Source organism: Trichomycterus rosablanca, chromosome 22, assembly GCF_030014385.1.
Source record: "Trichomycterus rosablanca isolate fTriRos1 chromosome 22, fTriRos1.hap1, whole genome shotgun sequence".
Taxonomy (NCBI): Eukaryota; Metazoa; Chordata; class Actinopteri; order Siluriformes; family Trichomycteridae; genus Trichomycterus; species Trichomycterus rosablanca.
Window position 1 is genome coordinate 11321025 of NC_086009.1, and position 22863 is coordinate 11343887.

Below are 22863 nucleotides of genomic sequence, written 5' to 3' on the forward strand. Positions count from 1 at the left end.
GAAAATCATTATTTTAAATGTGTATGTATCCCCTACTTAAAAGTTGATACCTTTTTAAGGTCATCGTTAAGTGCTTCCTCAGCGCATGAGAGGCACAAAAAAGCATTTGAAGCGAACGAGAAGTGCATTTTGTGTTTTTGTGTCTTCACATTACTTTATCTGTTATACTTGGTTTTGGAAGTTGTAAAATGAAATATCAGGTTTTGGACGTTAATAAATGAAATACCAGCAATGGAATAGCTTAAAATGACTGCTTTAAGAACTTTAGAGAGCAATTTTTTATTTTTATTTTACACCTATTTTACTGTCCTTGTTTAAAAACGTTTAATTCTTTTTCATCACGAGAGAAGCACCAAAAAATTATTTTATGCGAACAAGCAGTGCATTGAGTGTTTCCTGCATGTTTGTGTAACCTTAACAAGAAGACACTTGGTTTTGATGTTTTAAAGGAATGATCAAAACCCAACAAGCTTAAAACACATTGTTCAGCACACAGGAAAAGCCCTTTTGTGATACCGAATGTACAGACTACTTTACTTGATTTTGGATGATGTCAAATAAATTTTCATTCCTGGACAATCTTTTTTGGAGGCTAATGAATGAAATGCAAACAGTAAAGAAGCTTACAAACGTTTTTAGCTCATGACAATAGCATTTTTTTAATTTGGATTTATCCCTTACTTAAAAGTTGATCCTTGTTAAAGGTCGTCGTTAAAAGCACTGTTTGTCAGCGCTTGAGAGGCTCAAAAAAACATTTGAAGTGAACGAAATGTTACTTTTGTGTCTTTGTTTATTTTTATATCTTTATGTGTTATACTTGGTTTTGCAAGTTGTTAAATGAGTTTTCAGCCAAGGAGAAGCTCAAAATATCGTGTTTAAAGACACCAGAAGAGCATATTGTGATATTAAATGTACACACTGAGAAACTTGTTTTGGACGTTGATAAATGAAATATCAAAACTAGAGAAGCCTAAAAACCGTTTTAAGCACCTGAGAAAATCATTTTTTTGAATGTGTATGTATCCCCTACTTAAAAGTTGATACCTTTTTAAGGTCATCGTTAAGTGCTTCCTCAGCGCATGAGAGGCACAAAAAAGCATTTGAAGCGAACGAGAAGTGCATTTTGTGTTTTTGTATCTTCCTTTGGCTTTATCTGTTATACTTGGTTTTGGAAGTTGTAAAATGAAATATCAGCACCGAAGACGCTCCAAACAACGTGTTTAAGCCTACGAGATGGCCATTTTGTGATTTTGTATGTACACACTACTTTATTTTGGAAACTTGTTTTTAAACGTTGTCAGTTTTTTTTCCAAACACTTGATTAACTTAAAAAAGGCTTTTAAGCGTTAGAGATAAGCATTTCATGATTTTTTTTATTTTTATAACTTTACATGCTATAATATTTGTTTTGGACGTTAATAAATGAAATACCAGCAATGGAATAGCTTAAAATGACTGTTTTACGAACATTAGAAAGCAATTTTTTATTTGTATCTTGTTTAAAAACGTTTAATTCTTTTTCATCACAAGAGACGCACCAAAAAATTATTTTATGCGAACAAGCAGTGCATTGAGTGTTTCCTTGCATGTTTGTGTAACCTTAACAAGAAGACACTTGGTTTTGATGTTTTAAAGGAATGATCAAAACCCAACAAGCTTAAAACACATTGTTCAGCACACAGGAAAAGCCCTTTTGTGATACCGAATGTACAGACTACTTTACTTGATTTTGGATGATGTCAAATACATTTTAATTTCTGGACAATCTTTTTTGGAGGCTAATGAATGAAATGCAAACAGTAAAGAAGCTTACAAGCGTTTTTAGCTCCTGACAATAGCATTTTTTCAATTTGGATTTATCCCTTACTTAAAAGTTGATCCATGTTAAAGGTCGTCGTTAAATGCATTGTAAACGCTTGAGAGTATCAAAAAAACATTTAAAGTGAACGAGAAGTTACTTTTGTGTCTTTGTTTAGTTTTATATCTTTATGTGTTATACTTGGTTTTGCAAGTTGTTAAATGAGTTTTCAGCCAAGGAGTAGCTCAAAATATCGTGTTTAAAGACACCAGAAGAGCATATTGTGAGATTAAATGTACACACTGAGAAACTTGTTTTGAACGTTAATAAATGAAATACCAACACTAGAAAAGCCTAAAAACCGTTTTAAGCACCTGAGAAAATCATTATTTTAAATGTGTATGTATCCCCTACTTAAAAGTTGATACCTTTTTAAGGTCATCGTTAAGTGCTTCCTCAGCGCATGAGAGGCACAAAAAAGCATTTGAAGCGAACGAGAAGTGCATTTTGTGTTTTTGTGTCTTCACATTACTTTATCTGTTATACTTGGTTTTGGAAGTTGTAAAATGAAATATCAGGTTTTGGACGTTAATAAATGAAATACCAGCAATGGAATAGCTTAAAATTACTGCTTTAAGAACTTTAGAGAGCAATTTTTTATTTTTATTTTACACCTATTTTACTGTCCTTGTTTAAAAACGTTTAATTCTTTTTCATCACGAGAGAAGCACCAAAAAATTATTTTATGCGAACAAGCAGTGCATTGAGTGTTTCCTGCATGTTTGTGTAACCTTAACAAGAAGACACTTGGTTTTGATGTTTTAAAGGAATGATCAAAACCCAACAAGCTTAAAACACATTGTTCAGCACACAAGAAAAGCCTTTTTGTGATATTGAATGTACAGACTACATTACTTGATTTTGGATGATGTCAAATAAATTTTCATTCCTGGACAATTTTTTTTGGAGGTTAATGAATGAAATGCAAACAGTGGAGAAGCTTACAACCGTTTTAAGCTCCTGACAAAAGCATTTTTTCAATTTGGATTTATCCCTTACTTAAAAGTTGATCCATGTTAAAGGTCGTCGTTAAATGCATTGTAAACGCTTGAGAGGCTCATAAAAAAAATTTGAAGTGAACGAGAAGTTACTTTTGTGTCCTTGTTTAGTTTTATATCTTTATGTGTTATACTTGGTTTTGCAAGTTGTTAAATGAGTTTTCAGCCAAGCAGAAGCTCAAAATATCGTGTTTAAACACACCAGAAGAGCATATTGTGATGTTAAATGTTTACACTGAGAAAATTGTTTTGGACGTTAATAAATGAAATACAAAAACTAGAGAAGCCTTAAAACCGTTTTAAGCACCTGAGAAAATCATTTTTTGAATGTTTGTATCCCCTACTTAAAAGTTGATAACTTTTTAAGGTCATCGTTAAGTGCTTCCTCAGCGCATGAGAGGCACAAAAAAGCATTTGAAGCGAACGAGAAGTGCATTTAGTGTTTTTGTATCTTCCTATGACTTTATCTGTTATACTTGGTTTTGGAAGTTGTAAAATGAAATATCAGGTTTTGGACGTTAATAAAAGAAATACCAGCAATGGAATAGCTTAAAATGACTGCTTTAAGAACTTTAGAGAGCAATTTTTTTTTGTGTTTTACACATATTTTACTGTCCTTGTTTAAGAACGTTTAATTCTTTTTCATCACGAGAGAAGCACCAAAAAATCATTTTATTCGAACAAGCAGTGCATTGAGTGTTTCCTTGCATGTTTGTGTAACCTTAACAAAAAGACACTTGGTTTTGATGTTTTAAAGGAATGATCAAAACCCAACAAGCCTAAAACACATTGTTCAGCACACAAGAAAAGCCATTTTGTGATACCGAATGTACAGACTACTTTACTTGATTTTGGATGATGTCAAATACATTTTGATTTTTTGACAATCTTTTTTGGAGGCTAATGAATGAAATGCAAACAGTGGAGAAGCTTACAACCGTTTTAAGCTCCTGACAAAAGCATTTTTTCAATTTGGATTTATCCCTTACTTAAAAGTTGATTTTTGTAAAAGGTCGTCGTTAAAAGCACTGTTTGTCAGCGCTTGAGAGGCTCAAAAAAACATTTGAAGTGAACGAGAAGTTACTTTTGTGTCCTTGTTTAGTTTTATATCTTTATGTGTTATACTTGCTTTTGCAAGTTTTTAAATGAGTTTTCAGCCAAGGAGAAGCTCAAAATATCGTCTTTAAACACACCAGAAAAGCATATTGTAATATTAAATGTACACACTGAGAAACTTGTTTTGGACGTTAATAAATGAAATACAAAAACTAAAGAAGCCGTTTTAAGCACCTGAGAAAATGATTTTTTTAAATGTTTGTATCCCCTACTTAAAAGTTGATAACTTTTTAAGGTCATCGTTAAATGCTTCCTCAGCGCATGAGAGGCACAAAAAAGCATTTGAAGCGAACGAGAAGTGCATTTTGTGTTTTTGTATCTTCCTATGACTTCCTATGAAGCGAACGAGAAGTGCATTTTGTGTTTTTGTATCTTCCTATGACTTTCTATGACTTTTATACTTGGTTTTGGAAGTTGTCAAATGAAATATCAGGTTTTGGACGTTAATAAAAAAAAATACCAGCAATGGAATAGCTTAAAATGACTGCTTTAAGAACTTTAGAAAGCAATTTTTTTATTTGTATTTTACACCTATTTTACTGTCCTTGTTTAAGAACGTTTAATTCTTTTTCATCACGAGAGACGGACCAAAAATCATTTTATGCAAACAAGAAGTGCATTGAGGGTTTCCTTGCATGTTTGTGTAACCTTAACAAGAAGACAATTGGTTTTGATGTTTTAAAGGAATGATCAAAACCCAACAAGCTTAAAACACGTTGTTCAGCACACAATAAAAGCCTTTTTGTGATACCGAATGTACAGACTACTTTACTTTATTTTTGATGATGTCAAATACATTTTGATTTTTTGACTATCATTTTTGGAGGCTAATGAATGAAATGCAAACAGTGGAGAAGCTTACAACCGTTTTAAGCTCCTGACAAAAGCATTTTTTCAATTTGGATTTATCCCTTACTTAAAAGTTGATTTTTGTAAAAGGTCGTCGTTAAAAGCACTGTTTGTCAGCGCTTGAGAGGCTCAAAAAAACATTTGAAGTGAACGAGAAGTTACTTTTGTGTCTTTGTTTAGTTTTATATCTTTATGTGTTATACTTGGTTTTGCAAGTTGTTAAATGAGTTTTTAGCCAAGGAGAAGCTCAAAATATCGTGTTTAAACACACCAGAAGAGCATATTGTCATATTAAATGTACACACTGAGAAACGTGTTTTGGACGTTAATAAATGAAATATCAGGTTTTGGACGTTACTAAATGAAATACCAGCAATGAAATAGCTTAAAATTACTGCTTTAAGAACTTTAGAGAGCAATTTTTTATTTATATTTTACACCTATTTTACTGTCCTTGTTTTAGAACGTTTAATTCTTTTTCATAACGAGAGAAGCACCAAAAAATCTTTTTATGCAATCAAGAAGTGCATTGAGTGTTTCCTTGCATGTTTGTGTAATCTTAACAAGAAGATGCTCGGTTTTGATGTTTTAAAGGAATGATCAAAACCCAACAAGCTTAAAACACATTGTTTCAGCACACAAGAAAAGCCTTTTTGTGATACCGAATGTACAGACTACTCTACATGATTTTGGATGATGTCAAATAAATTTTCATTCCTGCACAATCTTTTTTAGAGGTTAATGAATGAAATGCAAACAGTGGAGAAGCTTACTACAACCGTTTTAAGCTCCTGACAAAAGCATTTTTTGAATTTGGATTTATCCCTTACTTAAAAGTTGATCCTTGTAAAAGGTCGTCGTTAAATGCTTTGTCAGCGCTTGAGAGTTTCAAAAAAACATTTGAAGTGAACGAGAAGTTACTTTTGTGTCTTTGTTTAGTTTTATATCTTTATGTGTTATACTTGGTTTTGCAAGTTGTTAAATGAGTTTTCAGCCAAGGAGAAGCTCAAAATATCGTGTTTAAACACACCAGAAGAGCATATTGTGATATTAAATGTACACACTAAGAAACTTGTTTTGGACGTTAATAAATGAAATACAAAAACTAGAGAAGCCGTTTTAAGCACCTGAGAAAATGATTTTTTTGAATGTTTGTATCCCCTACTTAAAAGTTGATAACTTTTTAAGGTCATCGTTACGTGCTTCCTCAGCGCATGAGAGGCACAAAAAAGCATTTAAAGCGAACGAGAAGTGCATTTTGTGTTTTTGTATCTTCCTATGACTTTTTCTGTTATACTTGGTTTTGGAAGTTGTAAAATGAAATATCAGGTTTTGGACGTTAATAAATGAAATACCAGCAATGGAATAGCTTAAAATGACTGCTTTAAGAACTTTACAGAGCAGTTTTTTATTTGTATTTTACACCTATTTAACTGTCCTTGTTTAAGAACGTTTAATTCTTTTTTATCACGAGAGAAGCACCAAAAAATCATTTTATGCAAACAAGCAGTGCATTAAGTGTTTCTTTGCACGTTTGTGTAACCTTAACAAGAACACACTTGGTTTTGATGTTTTAAAGGAATTATCAAAACCCAACAAGCTTAAAACACATTGTTCAGCACACAAGAAAAGCCTTTTTGTGATACCGAATGTACAGACTACTTTACTTGATTTTGGATGATGTCAAATAAATTTTCATTTCTGTACAATCTTTTTTAGAGGCTAATGAATAAAATGCAAACAGTGGAAAAGCTCACAAACGTTTTAAGCTCCTGACAAAAGCATTTTTTCAATTTGGATTTATCCCTTACTTTAAAGTTGATCCTTGTTAAAGGTCGTCGTTAAATGCTTTGTCAGCGCTTGAGAGTTTCAAAAAAACATTTGAAGTGAACGAGAAGTTACTTTTGTGTCTTTGTTAAGTTTTATATCTTTATGTGTTATACTTGGTTTTGCAAGTTGTTAAATGAGTTTTCAGCCAAGGAGAAGCTCAAAATATCGTGTTTAAAGACACCAGAAGAGCATATTGTGAGATTAAATGTACACACTGAGAAACTTGTTTTGGACTTTAATAAATGAAATACCAGCAATGGCATAGCTTAAAATGACTGCTTTAAGAACTTTAGAAAGCAATTTTTTATTTGTAGTTTACACCTATTTTACTGTCCTTGTTTCAGAACGTTTAATTCTTTTTTATCACGAGAGAAGCACCAAAAAATCATTTTATGCAAACAAGCAGTGCATTGAGTGTTTCTTTGCATGTTTGTGTAACCTTAACAAGAAGACACTTGGTTTTGATGTTTTAAAGGAATGATCAAAACCCAACAAGCTTAAAACACATTGTTCAGCACACAAGAAAAGCCTTTTTGTGATATCAAATGTACAGACTGAGAAACTTGTTTTGAACGTTAATAAATGAAATACCAACACTAGAAAAGCCTAAAAACCGTTTTAAGCACCTGAGAAAATCATTATTTTAAATGTGTATGTATCCCCTACTTAAAAGTTGATACCTTTTTAAGGTCATCGTTAAGTGCTTCCTCAGCGCATGAGAGGCACAAAAAAGCATTTGAAGCGAACGAGAAGTGCATTTTGTGTTTTTGTGTCTTCACATTACTTTATCTGTTATACTTGGTTTTGGAAGTTGTAAAATGAAATATCAGGTTTTGGACGTTAATAAATGAAATACCAGCAATGGAATAGCTTAAAATTACTGCTTTAAGAACTTTAGAGAGCAATTTTTTATTTTTATTTTACACTTATTTTACTGTCCTTGTTTAAAAACGTTTAATTCTTTTTCATCACGAGAGAAGCACCAAAAAATCATTTTATGCGAACAAGCAGTGCATTGAGTGTTTCCTGCATGTTTGTGTAACCTTAACAAGAAGACACTTGGTTTTGATGTTTTAAAGGAATGATCAAAACCCAACAAGCTTAAAACACATTGTTCAGCACACAGGAAAAGCCCTTTTGTGATACCGAATGTACAGACTACTTTACTTGATTTTGGATGATGTCAAATAAATTTTCATTTCTGGACAATCTTTTTTGGAGGCTAATGAATGAAATGCAAACAGTAAAGAAGCTTACAAACGTTTTTAGCTCCTGAAAATAGCATTTTTTTAATTTGGATTTATCCCTTACTTAAAAGTTGATCCTTGTTAAAGGTCGTCGTTAAAAGCACTGTTTGTCAGCGCTTGAGAGGCTCAAAAAAACATTTGAAGTGAACGAAATGTTACTTTTGTGTCTTTGTTTATTTTTATATCTTTATGTGTTATACTTGGTTTTGCAAGTTGTTAAATGAGTTTTCAGCCAAGGAGAAGCTCAAAATATCGTGTTTAAACACACCAGAAGAGCATATTGTGATATTAAATGTACACACTGAGAAACTTGTTTTGGACGTTGATAAATGAAATATCAAAACTAGAGAAGCCTAAAAACCGTTTTAAGCACCTGAGAAAATCATTTTTTTGAATGTGTATGTATCCCCTACTTAAAAGTTGATACCTTTTTAAGGTCATCGTTAAGTGCTTCCTCAGCGCATGAGAGGCACAAAAAAGCATTTGAAGCGAACGAGAAGTGCATTTTGTGTTTTTGTATCTTCCTTTGGCTTTATCTGTTATACTTCGTTTTGGAAGTTGTAAAATGAAATATCAGCACCGAAGACGCTCCAAACAACGTGTTTAAGCCTACGAGATGGCCATTTTGTGATTTTGAATGTACACACTACTTTATTTTGGAAACTTGTTTTTAAACGTTGTCAGTTTTTTGTCCAAACACTTGATTAACTTAAAAAAGGCTTTTAAGCGTTAGAGATAAGCATTTCATGATTTTTTTTATTTTTGTAACTTTACATGCTATAAAATTTGTTTTGGACGTTAATAAATGAAATACCAGCAATGGAATAGCTTAAAATGACTGTTTTACGAACATTAGAAAGCAATTTTTTATTTGTATCTTGTTTAAAAACGTTTAATTCTTTTTCATCACAAGAGACGCACCAAAAAATTATTTTATGCGAACAAGCAGTGCATTGAGTGTTTCCTTGCATGTTTGTGTAACCTTAACAAGAAGACACTTGGTTTTGATGTTTTAAAGGAATGATCAAAACCCAACAAGCTAAAAACACATTGTTCAGCACACAAGAAAAGCCTTTTTGTGATACCGAATGTACAGACTACTTTACTTGTTTTTGGATGATGTCAAATAAATTTGCATTCCTGGACAATCTTTTTTAGAGGCTAATGAATGAAATGCAAACAGTGGAGAAGCTTACAACCGTTTTAAGCTTCTGACAAAAGCATTTTTTGAATTTTGGATTTATCCCTTACTTAAAAGTTGATCCTTGTCGTCGTTAAATGCATTGTAAACGCTTGAGAGTATCAAAAAAACATTTAAAGTGAACGAGAAGTTACTTTTGTGTCTTTGTTTAGTTTTATATCTTTATGTGTTATACTTGGTTTTGCAAGTTGTTAAATGAGTTTTCAGCCAAGGAGTAGCTCAAAATATCGTGTTTAAAGACACCAGAAGAGCATATTGTGAGATTAAATGTACACACTGAGAAACTTGTTTTGAACGTTAATAAATGAAATACCAACACTAGAAAAGCCTAAAAACCGTTTTAAGCACCTGAGAAAATCATTATTTTAAATGTGTATGTATCCCCTACTTAAAAGTTGATACCTTTTTAAGGTCATCGTTAAGTGCTTCCTCAGCGCATGAGAGGCACAAAAAAGCATTTGAAGCGAACGAGAAGTGCATTTTGTGTTTTTGTGTCTTCACATTACTTTATCTGTTATACTTGGTTTTGGAAGTTGTAAAATGAAATATCAGGTTTTGGACGTTAATAAATGAAATACCAGCAATGGAATAGCTTAAAATGACTGCTTTAAGAACTTTAGAGAGCAATTTTTTATTTTTATTTTACACCTATTTTACTGTCCTTGTTTAAAAACGTTTAATTCTTTTTCATCACGAGAGAAGCACCAAAAGATTATTTTATGCGAACAAGCAGTGCATTGAGTGTTTCCTGCATGTTTGTGTAACCTTAACAAGAAGACACTTGGTTTTGATGTTTTAAAGGAATGATCAAAACCCAACAAGCTTAAAACACATTGTTCAGCACACAGGAAAAGCCCTTTTGTGATACCGAATGTACAGACTACTTTACTTGATTTTGGATGATGTCAAATAAATTTTCATTCCTGGACAATCTTTTTTGGAGGCTAATGAATGAAATGCAAACAGTAAAGAAGCTTACAAACGTTTTAGACAATAGCATTTTTTTAATTTGGATTTATCCCTTACTTAAAAGTTGATCCTTGTTAAAGGTCGTCGTTAAAAGCACTGTTTGTCAGCGCTTGAGAGGCTCAAAAAAACATTTGAAGTGAACGAAATGTTACTTTTGTGTCTTTGTTTATTTTTATATCTTTATGTGTTATACTTGGTTTTGCAAGTTGTTAAATGAGTTTTCAGCCAAGGAGAAGCTCAAAATATCGTGTTTAAACACACCAGAAGAGCATATTGTGATATTAAATGTACACACTGAGAAACTTGTTTTGGACGTTGATAAATGAAATATCAAAACTAGAGAAGCCTAAAAACCGTTTTAAGCACCTGAGAAAATCATTTTTTTGAATGTGTATGTATCCCCTACTTAAAAGTTGATACCTTTTTAAGGTCATCGTTAAGTGCTTCCTCAGCGCATGAGAGGCACAAAAAAGCATTTGAAGCGAACGAGAAGTGCATTTTGTGTTTTTGTATCTTCCTTTGGCTTTATCTGTTATACTTGGTTTTGGAAGTTGTAAAATGAAATATCAGCACCGAAGACGCTCCAAACAACGTGTTTAAGCCTACGAGATGGCCATTTTGTGATTTTGTATGTACACACTACTTTATTTTGGAAACTTGTTTTTAAACGTTGTCAGTTTTTTTTCCAAACACTTGATTAACTTAAAAAAGGCTTTTAAGCGTTAGAGATAAGCATTTCATGATTTTTTTTATTTTTATAACTTTACATGCTATAATATTTGTTTTGGACGTTAATAAATGAAATACCAGCAATGGAATAGCTTAAAATGACTGTTTTACGAACATTAGAAAGCAATTTTTTATTTGTATCTTGTTTAAAAACGTTTAATTCTTTTTCATCACGAGAGACGCACCAAAAATCATTTTATGCGAACAAGCAGTGCATTGAGTGTTTCCTTGCATGTTTGTGTAACCTTAACAAGAAGATACTCGGTTTTGATGTTTTAAAGCAATGATCAAAACCCAACAAGCTTAAAACACATTGTTTCAGCACACAAGAAAAGCCTTTTTGTGATACCGAATGTACAGACTACTTTACTTGATTTTGGATGATGTCAAATAAATTTTCATTTCTGGACAATCTTCTTTAGAGGCTAATGAATGAAATGCAAACAGTGGAAAAGCTCACAAACGTTTTAAGCTCCTGACAAAAGCATTTTTTCAATTTGGATTTATCCCTTACTTAAAAGTTGATCCTTGTTAAAGGTCGTCGTTAAATGCTTTGTCAGCGCTTGAGAGGCTCAAAAAAACATTTGAAGTGAACGAGAAGTTACTTTTGTGTCTTTGTTTAGTTTTATATCTTTATGTGTTATACTTGGTTTTGCAAGTTGGTAAATGAGTTTTCAGCCAAGGAGAAGCTCAAAATATCGTGTTTAAACACACCAGAAGAGCATATTGTGATATTAAATGTACACACTGAGAAACTTGTTTTGGACGGTAATAAATGAAATACCAAAACTATAGAAGCCTAAAAACCGTTTTAAGCACCTGAGAAAATCATTTTTTTGAATGTGTATGTATCCCCTACTTAAAAGTTGATACCTTTTTAAGGTCATCGTTAAGTGCTTCCTCAGCGCATGAGAGGCACAAAAAAGCATTTGAAGCGAACGAGAAGTGCATTTTGTGTTTTTGTATCTTCCTATGACTTTATCTGTTATACTTGGTTTTGGAAGTTGTAAAATGAAATATCAGGTTTTAGACGTTAATAAAAAAAAATACCAGCAATGGAATAGCTTAAAATGACTGCTTTAAGAACTTTAGAGAGCAATTTTTTATTTGTATTTTACACCTATTTTACTGACCTTGTTTAAGAACGTTTAATTCTTTTTCATCACGAGAGAAGCACCAAAAAACCTTTTTATGCAAACAAGAAGTGCATTGAGTGTTTCCTTGCATGTTTGTGTAACCTTAACAAGTAGATACTCGGTTTTGATGTTTTAAAGGAATGATCAAAACCCAACAAGCTTAAAACACATTGTTTCAGCACACAAGAAAAGCCTTTTTGTGATACCGAATGTACAGACTACTTTACTTGATTTTGGATGATGTCAAATAAATTTTCATTCCTGCACAATCTTTTTTAGAGGTTAATGAATGAAATGCAAACAGTGGAGAAGCTTACTACAACCGTTTTAAGCTCCTGACAAAAGTATTTTTTCAATTTGGATTTATACCTTACTTAAAAGTTGATCCTTGTTAAAGGTCGTCGTTAAATGCTTTGTCAGCGCTTGAGAGTATCAAAAAAACATTTGAAGTGAACGAGAAGTTACTTTTGTGTCTTTGTTTAGTTGTATATCTTTATGTGTTATACTTGGTTTTGCAAGTTGTTAAATGAGTTTTCAGCCAAGGAGAAGCTCAAAATATCGTGTTTAAACACACCAGAAGAGCATATTGTGATATTAAATGTACACACTGAGAAACATGTTTTGGACGTTAATAAATGAAATACCAGCTATCAGACGTTAATAAATGAAATACCAGCAATGGAATAGCTTAAAATGACTGCTTTAAGAACTTTAGAGAGCAATTTATTATTTGTATGTTACACCTATCTTGTTTAAAAACGTTTAATTCTTTTTCATCACGAGAGACGCACCAAAAAATTATTTTATGCGAACAAGCAGTGCATTGAGTGTTTCCTTGCATGTTTGTGTAACCTTAACAAGAAGACACTTGGTTTTGATGTTTTAAAGGAATGATCAAAACCCAACAAGCTTAAAACATATTGTTCAGCACACAAGAAAAGCCTTTTTGTGATACCGAATGTACAGACTACTTTACTTGATTTTGGATGATGTCAAATAAATTTTCATTCCTGGACAATTTTTTTTGGAGGTTAATGAATGAAATGCAAACAGTGGAGAAGCTTACAACCGTTTTAAGCTCCTGACAAAAGCATTTTTTCAATTTGGATTTATCCCTTACTTAAAAGTTGATCCATGTTAAAGGTCGTCGTTAAATGCATTGTAAACGCTTGAGAGGCTCATAAAAAAAATTTGAAGTGAACGAGAAGTTACTTTTGTGTTCTTGTTTAGTTTTATATCTTTATGTGTTATACTTGGTTTTGCAAGTTGTTAAATGAGTTTTCAGCCAAGCAGAAGCTCAAAATATCGTGTTTAAACACACCAGAAGAGCATATTGTGATGTTAAATGTTTATACTGAGAAAATTGTTTTGGACGTTAATAAATGAAATACAAAAACTAGAGAAGCCTTAAAACCGTTTTAAGCACCTGAGAAAATCATTTTTTGAATGTTTGTATCCCCTACTTAAAAGTTGATAACTTTTTAAGGTCATCGTTAAGTGCTTCCTCAGCGCATGAGAGGCACAAAAAAGCATTTGAAGCGAACGAGAAGTGCATTTTGTGTTTTTGTATCGTCCTATGACTTTATCTGTTATACTTGGTTTTGGAAGTTGTAAAATGAAATATCAGGTTTTGGACGTTAATAAAAGAAATACCAGCAATGGAATAGCTTAAAATGACTGCTTTAAGAACTTTAGAGAGCAATTTTTTTTTGTGTTTTACACATATTTTACTGTCCTTGTTTAAGAACGTTTAATTCTTTTTCATCACGAGAGAAGCACCAAAAAATCATTTTATTCGAACAAGCAGTGCATTGAGTGTTTCCTTGCATGTTTGTGTAACCTTAACAAAAAGACACTTGGTTTTGATGTTTTAAAGGAATGATCAAAACCCAACAAGCCTAAAACACATTGTTCAGCACACAAGAAAAGCCATTTTGTGATACCGAATGTACAGACTACTTTACTTGATTTTGGATGATGTCAAATACATTTTGATTTTTTGACAATCTTTTTTGGAGGCTAATGAATGAAATGCAAACAGTGGAGAAGCTTACAACCGTTTTAAGCTCCTGACAAAAGCATTTTTTCAATTTGGATTTATCCCTTACTTAAAAGTTGATTTTTGTAAAAGGTCGTCGTTAAAAGCACTGTTTGTCAGCGCTTGAGAGGCTCAAAAAAACATTTGAAGTGAACGAGAAGTTACTTTTGTGTCCTTGTTTAGTTTTATATCTTTATGTGTTATACTTGGTTTTGCAAGTTTTTAAATGAGTTTTCAGCCAAGGAGAAGCTCAAAATATCGTCTTTAAACACACCAGAAAAGCATATTGTAATATTAAATGTACACACTGAGAAACTTGTTTTGCACGTTAATAAATGAAATACAAAAACTAAAGAAGCCGTTTTAAGCACCTGAGAAAATGATTTTTTTTAATGTTTGTATCCCCTACTTAAAAGTTGATAACTTTTTAAGGTCATCGTTAAATGCTTCCTCAGCGCATGAGAGGCACAAAAAAGCATTTGAAGCGAACGAGAAGTGCATTTTGTGTTTTTGTATCTTCCTTTGGCTTTATCTGTTATACTTGGTTTTGGAAGTTGTAAAATGAAATATCAGCACCGAAGACGCTCCAAACAACGTGTTTAAGCCTACGAGATGGCCATTTTGTGATTTTGAATGTACACACTACTTTATTTTGGAAACTTGTTTTTAAACGTTGTCAGTTTTTTTTCCAAACACTTGATTAACTTAAAAAAGGCTTTTAAGCGTTAGAGATAAGCATTTCATGATTTTTTTTATTTTTGTAACTTTACATGCTATAATATTTGTTTTGGACGTTAATAAATGAAATACCAGCAATGGAATAGCTTAAAATGACTGTTTTACGAACATTAGAAAGCAATTTTTTATTTGTATCTTGTTTAAAAACGTTTAATTCTTTTTCATCACAAGAGACGCACCAAAAAATTATTTTATGCGAACAAGCAGTGCATTGAGTGTTTCCTTGCATGTTTGTGTAACCTTAACAAGAAGACACTTGGTTTTGATGTTTTAAAGGAATGATCAAAACCCAACAAGCTAAAAACACATTGTTCAGCACACAAGAAAAGCCTTTTTGTGATACCGAATGTACAGACTACTTTACTTGTTTTTGGATGATGTCAAATAAATTTGCATTCCTGGACAATCTTTTTTAGAGGCTAATGAATGAAATGCAAACAGTGGAGAAGCTTACAACCGTTTTAAGCTTCTGACAAAAGCATTTTTTGAATTTTGGATTTATCCCTTACTTAAAAGTTGATCCTTGTCGTCGTTAAATGCATTGTAAACGCTTGAGAGTATAAAAAAAACATTTAAAGTGAACGAGAAGTTACTTTTGTGTCTTTGTTTAGTTTTATATCTTTATGTGTTATACTTGGTTTTGCAAGTTGTTAAATGAGTTTTCAGCCAAGGAGTAGCTCAAAATATCGTGTTTAAAGACACCAGAAGAGCATATTGTGAGATTAAATGTACACACTGAGAAACTTGTTTTGAACGTTAATAAATGAAATACCAACACTAGAAAAGCCTAAAAACCGTTTTAAGCACCTGAGAAAATCATTATTTTAAATGTGTATGTATCCCCTACTTAAAAGTTGATACCTTTTTAAGGTCATCGTTAAGTGCTTCCTCAGCGCATGAGAGGCACAAAAAAGCATTTGAAGCGAACGAGAAGTGCATTTTGTGTTTTTGTGTCTTCACATTACTTTATCTGTTATACTTGGTTTTGGAAGTTGTAAAATGAAATATCAGGTTTTGGACGTTAATAAATGAAATACCAGCAATGGAATAGCTTAAAATGACTGCTTTAAGAACTTTAGAGAGCAATTTTTTATTTTTATTTTACACCTATTTTACTGTCCTTGTTTAAAAACGTTTAATTCTTTTTCATCACGAGAGAAGCACCAAAAAATTATTTTATGCGAACAAGCAGTGCATTGAGTGTTTCCTGCATGTTTGTGTAACCTTAACAAGAAGACACTTGGTTTTGATGTTTTAAAGGAATGATCAAAACCCAACAAGCTTAAAACACATTGTTCAGCACACAGGAAAAGCCCTTTTGTGATACCGAATGTACAGACTACTTTACTTGATTTTGGATGATGTCAAATAAATTTTCATTCCTGGACAATCTTTTTTGGAGGCTAATGAATGAAATGCAAACAGTAAAGAAGCTTACAAACGTTTTTAGCTCATGACAATAGCATTTTTTTAATTTGGATTTATCCCTTACTTAAAAGTTGATCCTTGTTAAAGGTCGTCGTTAAAAGCACTGTTTGTCAGCGCTTGAGAGGCTCAAAAAAACATTTGAAGTGAACGAAATGTTACTTTTGTGTCTTTGTTTATTTTTATATCTTTATGTGTTATACTTGGTTTTGCAAGTTGTTAAATGAGTTTTCAGCCAAGGAGAAGCTCAAAATATCGTGTTTAAAGACACCAGAAGAGCATATTGTGATATTAAATGTACACACTGAGAAACTTGTTTTGGACGTTGATAAATGAAATATCAAAACTAGAGAAGCCTAAAAACCGTTTTAAGCACCTGAGAAAATCATTTTTTTGAATGTGTATGTATCCCCTACTTAAAAGTTGATACCTTTTTAAGGTCATCGTTAAGTGCTTCCTCAGCGCATGAGAGGCACAAAAAAGCATTTGAAGCGAACGAGAAGTGCATTTTGTGTTTTTGTATCTTCCTTTGGCTTTATCTGTTATACTTGGTTTTGGAAGTTGTAAAATGAAATATCAGCACCGAAGACGCTCCAAACAACGTGTTTAAGCCTACGAGATGGCCATTTTGTGATTTTGAATGTACACACTACTTTATTTTGGAAACTTGTTTTTAAACGTTGTCAGTTTTTTTTCCAAACACTTGATTAACTTAAAAAAGGCTTTTAAGCGTTAGAGATAAGCATTTCATGATTTTTTTTATTTTTGTAACTTTACATGCTATAATATTTGTTTTGGACGTTAATAAATGAAATACCAGCAATGGAATAGCTTAAAATGACTGTTTTACGAACATTAGAAAGCAATTTTTTATTTGTATCTTGTTTAAAAACGTTTAATTCTTTTTCATCACAAGAGACGCACCAAAAAATTATTTTATGCGAACAAGCAGTGCATTGAGTGTTTCCTTGCATGTTTGTGTAACCTTAACAAGAAGACACTTGGTTTTGATGTTTTAAAGGAATGATCAAAACCCAACAAGCTAAAAACACATTGTTCAGCACACAAGAAAAGCCTTTTTGTGATACCGAATGTACAGACTACTTTACTTGTTTTTGGATGATGTCAAATAAATTTGCATTCCTGGACAATCTTTTTTAGAGGCTAATGAATGAAATGCAAACAGTGGAGAAGCTTACAACCGTTTTAAGCTTCTGACAAAAGCATTTTTTGAATTTTGGATTTATCCCTTACTTAAAAGTTGATCCTTGTCGTCGTTAAATGCATTGTAAACGCTTGAGAGTATCAAAAAAACATTTAAAGTGAACGAGAAGTTACTTTTGTGTCTTTGTTTAGTTTTATATCTTTATGTGTTATACTTGGTTTTGCAAGTTGTTAAATGAGTTTTCAGCCAAGGAGTAGCTCAAAATATCGTGTTTAAAGACACCAGAAGAGCATATTGTGAGATTAAATGTACACACTGAGAAACTTGTTTTGAACGTTAATAAATGAAATACCAACACTAGAAAAGCCTAAAAACCGTTTTAAGCACCTGAGAAAATCATTATTTTAAATGTGTATGTATCCCCTACTTAAAAGTTGATACCTTTTTAAGGTCATCGTTAAGTGCTTCCTCAGCGCATGAGAGGCACAAAAAAGCATTTGAAGCGAACGAGAAGTGCATTTTGTGTTTTTGTGTCTTCACATTACTTTATCTGTTATACTTGGTTTTGGAAGTTGTAAAATGAAATATCAGGTTTTGGACGTTAATAAATGAAATACCAGCAATGGAATAGCTTAAAATGACTGCTTTAAGAACTTTAGAGAGCAATTTTTTATTTTTATTTTACACCTATTTTACTGTCCTTGTTTAAAAACGTTTAATTCTTTTTCATCACGAGAGAAGCACCAAAAAATTATTTTATGCGAACAAGCAGTGCATTGAGTGTTTCCTGCATGTTTGTGTAACCTTAACAAGAAGACACTTGGTTTTGATGTTTTAAAGGAATGATCAAAACCCAACAAGCTTAAAACACATTGTTCAGCACACAGGAAAAGCCCTTTTGTGATACCGAATGTACAGACTACTTTACTTGATTTTGGATGATGTCAAATAAATTTTCATTCCTGGACAATCTTTTTTGGAGGCTAATGAATGAAATGCAAACAGTAAAGAAGCTTACAAACGTTTTTAGCTCATGACAATAGCATTTTTTTAATTTGGATTTATCCCTTACTTAAAAGTTGATCCTTGTTAAAGGTCGTCGTTAAAAGCACTGTTTGTCAGCGCTTGAGAGGCTCAAAAAAACATTTGAAGTGAACGAAATGTTACTTTTGTGTCTTTGTTTATTTTTATATCTTTATGTGTTATACTTGGTTTTGCAAGTTGTTAAATGAGTTTTCAGCCAAGGAGAAGCTCAAAATATCGTGTTTAAAGACACCAGAAGAGCATATTGTGATATTAAATGTACACACTGAGAAACTTGTTTTGGACGTTGATAAATGAAATATCAAAACTAGAGAAGCCTAAAAACCGTTTTAAGCACCTGAGAAAATCATTTTTTTGAATGTGTATGTATCCCCTACTTAAAAGTTGATACCTTTTTAAGGTCATCGTTAAGTGCTTCCTCAGCGCATGAGAGGCACAAAAAAGCATTTGAAGCGAACGAGAAGTGCATTTTGTGTTTTTGTATCTTCCTTTGGCTTTATCTGTTATACTTGGTTTTGGAAGTTGTAAAATGAAATATCAGCACCGAAGACGCTCCAAACAACGTGTTTAAGCCTACGAGATGGCCATTTTGTGATTTTGTATGTACACACTACTTTATTTTGGAAACTTGTTTTTAAACGTTGTCAGTTTTTTTTCCAAACACTTGATTAACTTAAAAAAGGCTTTTAAGCGTTAGAGATAAGCATTTCATGATTTTTTTTATTTTTATAACTTTACATGCTATAATATTTGTTTTGGACGTTAATAAATGAAATACCAGCAATGGAATAGCTTAAAATGACTGTTTTACGAACATTAGAAAGCAATTTTTTATTTGTATCTTGTTTAAAAACGTTTAATTCTTTTTCATCACAAGAGACGCACCAAAAAATTATTTTATGCGAACAAGCAGTGCATTGAGTGTTTCCTTGCATGTTTGTGTAACCTTAACAAGAAGACACTTGGTTTTGATGTTTTAAAGGAATGATCAAAACCCAACAAGCTTAAAACACATTGTTCAGCACACAGGAAAAGCCCTTTTGTGATACCGAATGTACAGACTACTTTACTTGATTTTGGATGATGTCAAATACATTTTAATTTCTGGACAATCTTTTTTGGAGGCTAATGAATGAAATGCAAACAGTAAAGAAGCTTACAAGCGTTTTTAGCTCCTGACAATAGCATTTTTTCAATTTGGATTTATCCCTTACTTAAAAGTTGATCCATGTTAAAGGTCGTCGTTAAATGCATTGTAAACGCTTGAGAGTATCAAAAAAACATTTAAAGTGAACGAGAAGTTACTTTTGTGTCTTTGTTTAGTTTTATATCTTTATGTGTTATACTTGGTTTTGCAAGTTGTTAAATGAGTTTTCAGCCAAGGAGTAGCTCAAAATATCGTGTTTAAAGACACCAGAAGAGCATATTGTGAGATTAAATGTACACACTGAGAAACTTGTTTTGAACGTTAATAAATGAAATACCAACACTAGAAAAGCCTAAAAACCGTTTTAAGCACCTGAGAAAATCATTATTTTAAATGTGTATGTATCCCCTACTTAAAAGTTGATACCTTTTTAAGGTCATCGTTAAGTGCTTCCTCAGCGCATGAGAGGCACAAAAAAGCATTTGAAGCGAACGAGAAGTGCATTTTGTGTTTTTGTGTCTTCACATTACTTTATCTGTTATACTTGGTTTTGGAAGTTGTAAAATGAAATATCAGGTTTTGGACGTTAATAAATGAAATACCAGCAATGGAATAGCTTAAAATTACTGCTTTAAGAACTTTAGAGAGCAATTTTTTATTTTTATTTTACACCTATTTTACTGTCCTTGTTTAAAAACGTTTAATTCTTTTTCATCACGAGAGAAGCACCAAAAAATTATTTTATGCGAACAAGCAGTGCATTGAGTGTTTCCTGCATGTTTGTGTAACCTTAACAAGAAGACACTTGGTTTTGATGTTTTAAAGGAATGATCAAAACCCAACAAGCTTAAAACACATTGTTCAGCACACAAGAAAAGCCTTTTTGTGATATTGAATGTACAGACTACATTACTTGATTTTGGATGATGTCAAATAAATTTTCATTCCTGGACAATTTTTTTTGGAGGTTAATGAATGAAATGCAAACAGTGGAGAAGCTTACAACCGTTTTAAGCTCCTGACAAAAGCATTTTTTCAATTTGGATTTATCCCTTACTTAAAAGTTGATCCATGTTAAAGGTCGTCGTTAAATGCATTGTAAACGCTTGAGAGGCTCATAAAAAAAATTTGAAGTGAACGAGAAGTTACTTTTGTGTCCTTGTTTAGTTTTATATCTTTATGTGTTATACTTGGTTTTGCAAGTTGTTAAATGAGTTTTCAGCCAAGCAGAAGCTCAAAATATCGTGTTTAAACACACCAGAAGAGCATATTGTGATGTTAAATGTTTACACTGAGAAAATTGTTTTGGACGTTAATAAATGAAATACAAAAACTAGAGAAGCCTTAAAACCGTTTTAAGCACCTGAGAAAATCATTTTTTGAATGTTTGTATCCCCTACTTAAAAGTTGATAACTTTTTAAGGTCATCGTTAAGTGCTTCCTCAGCGCATGAGAGGCACAAAAAAGCATTTGAAGCGAACGAGAAGTGCATTTAGTGTTTTTGTATCTTCCTATGACTTTATCTGTTATACTTGGTTTTGGAAGTTGTAAAATGAAATATCAGGTTTTGGACGTTAATAAAAGAAATACCAGCAATGGAATAGCTTAAAATGACTGCTTTAAGAACTTTAGAGAGCAATTTTTTTTTGTGTTTTACACATATTTTACTGTCCTTGTTTAAGAACGTTTAATTCTTTTTCATCACGAGAGAAGCACCAAAAAATCATTTTATTCGAACAAGCAGTGCATTGAGTGTTTCCTTGCATGTTTGTGTAACCTTAACAAAAAGACACTTGGTTTTGATGTTTTAAAGGAATGATCAAAACCCAACAAGCCTAAAACACATTGTTCAGCACACAAGAAAAGCCATTTTGTGATACCGAATGTACAGACTACTTTACTTGATTTTGGATGATGTCAAATACATTTTGATTTTTTGACAATCTTTTTTGGAGGCTAATGAATGAAATGCAAACAGTGGAGAAGCTTACAACCGTTTTAAGCTCCTGACAAAAGCATTTTTTCAATTTGGATTTATCCCTTACTTAAAAGTTGATTTTTGTAAAAGGTCGTCGTTAAAAGCACTGTTTGTCAGCGCTTGAGAGGCTCAAAAAAACATTTGAAGTGAACGAGAAGTTACTTTTGTGTCCTTGTTTAGTTTTATATCTTTATGTGTTATACTTGCTTTTGCAAGTTTTTAAATGAGTTTTCAGCCAAGGAGAAGCTCAAAATATCGTCTTTAAACACACCAGAAAAGCATATTGTAATATTAAATGTACACACTGAGAAACTTGTTTTGGACGTTAATAAATGAAATACAAAAACTAAAGAAGCCGTTTTAAGCACCTGAGAAAATGATTTTTTTAAATGTTTGTATCCCCTACTTAAAAGTTGATAACTTTTTAAGGTCATCGTTAAATGCTTCCTCAGCGCATGAGAGGCACAAAAAAGCATTTGAAGCGAACGAGAAGTGCATTTTGTGTTTTTGTATCTTCCTATGACTTCCTATGAAGCGAACGAGAAGTGCATTTTGTGTTTTTGTATCTTCCTATGACTTTCTATGACTTTTATACTTGGTTTTGGAAGTTGTCAAATGAAATATCAGGTTTTGGACGTTAATAAAAAAAAATACCAGCAATGGAATAGCTTAAAATGACTGCTTTAAGAACTTTAGAAAGCAATTTTTTTATTTGTATTTTACACCTATTTTACTGTCCTTGTTTAAGAACGTTTAATTCTTTTTCATCACGAGAGACGGACCAAAAATCATTTTATGCAAACAAGAAGTGCATTGAGGGTTTCCTTGCATGTTTGTGTAACCTTAACAAGAAGACAATTGGTTTTGATGTTTTAAAGGAATGATCAAAACCCAACAAGCTTAAAACACGTTGTTCAGCACACAATAAAAGCCTTTTTGTGATACCGAATGTACAGACTACTTTACTTTATTTTTGATGATGTCAAATACATTTTGATTTTTTGACTATCATTTTTGGAGGCTAATGAATGAAATGCAAACAGTGGAGAAGCTTACAACCGTTTTAAGCTCCTGACAAAAGCATTTTTTCAATTTGGATTTATCCCTTACTTAAAAGTTGATTTTTGTAAAAGGTCGTCGTTAAAAGCACTGTTTGTCAGCGCTTGAGAGGCTCAAAAAAACATTTGAAGTGAACGAGAAGTTACTTTTGTGTCTTTGTTTAGTTTTATATCTTTATGTGTTATACTTGGTTTTGCAAGTTGTTAAATGAGTTTTTAGCCAAGGAGAAGCTCAAAATATCGTGTTTAAACACACCAGAAGAGCATATTGTCATATTAAATGTACACACTGAGAAACGTGTTTTGGACGTTAATAAATGAAATATCAGGTTTTGGA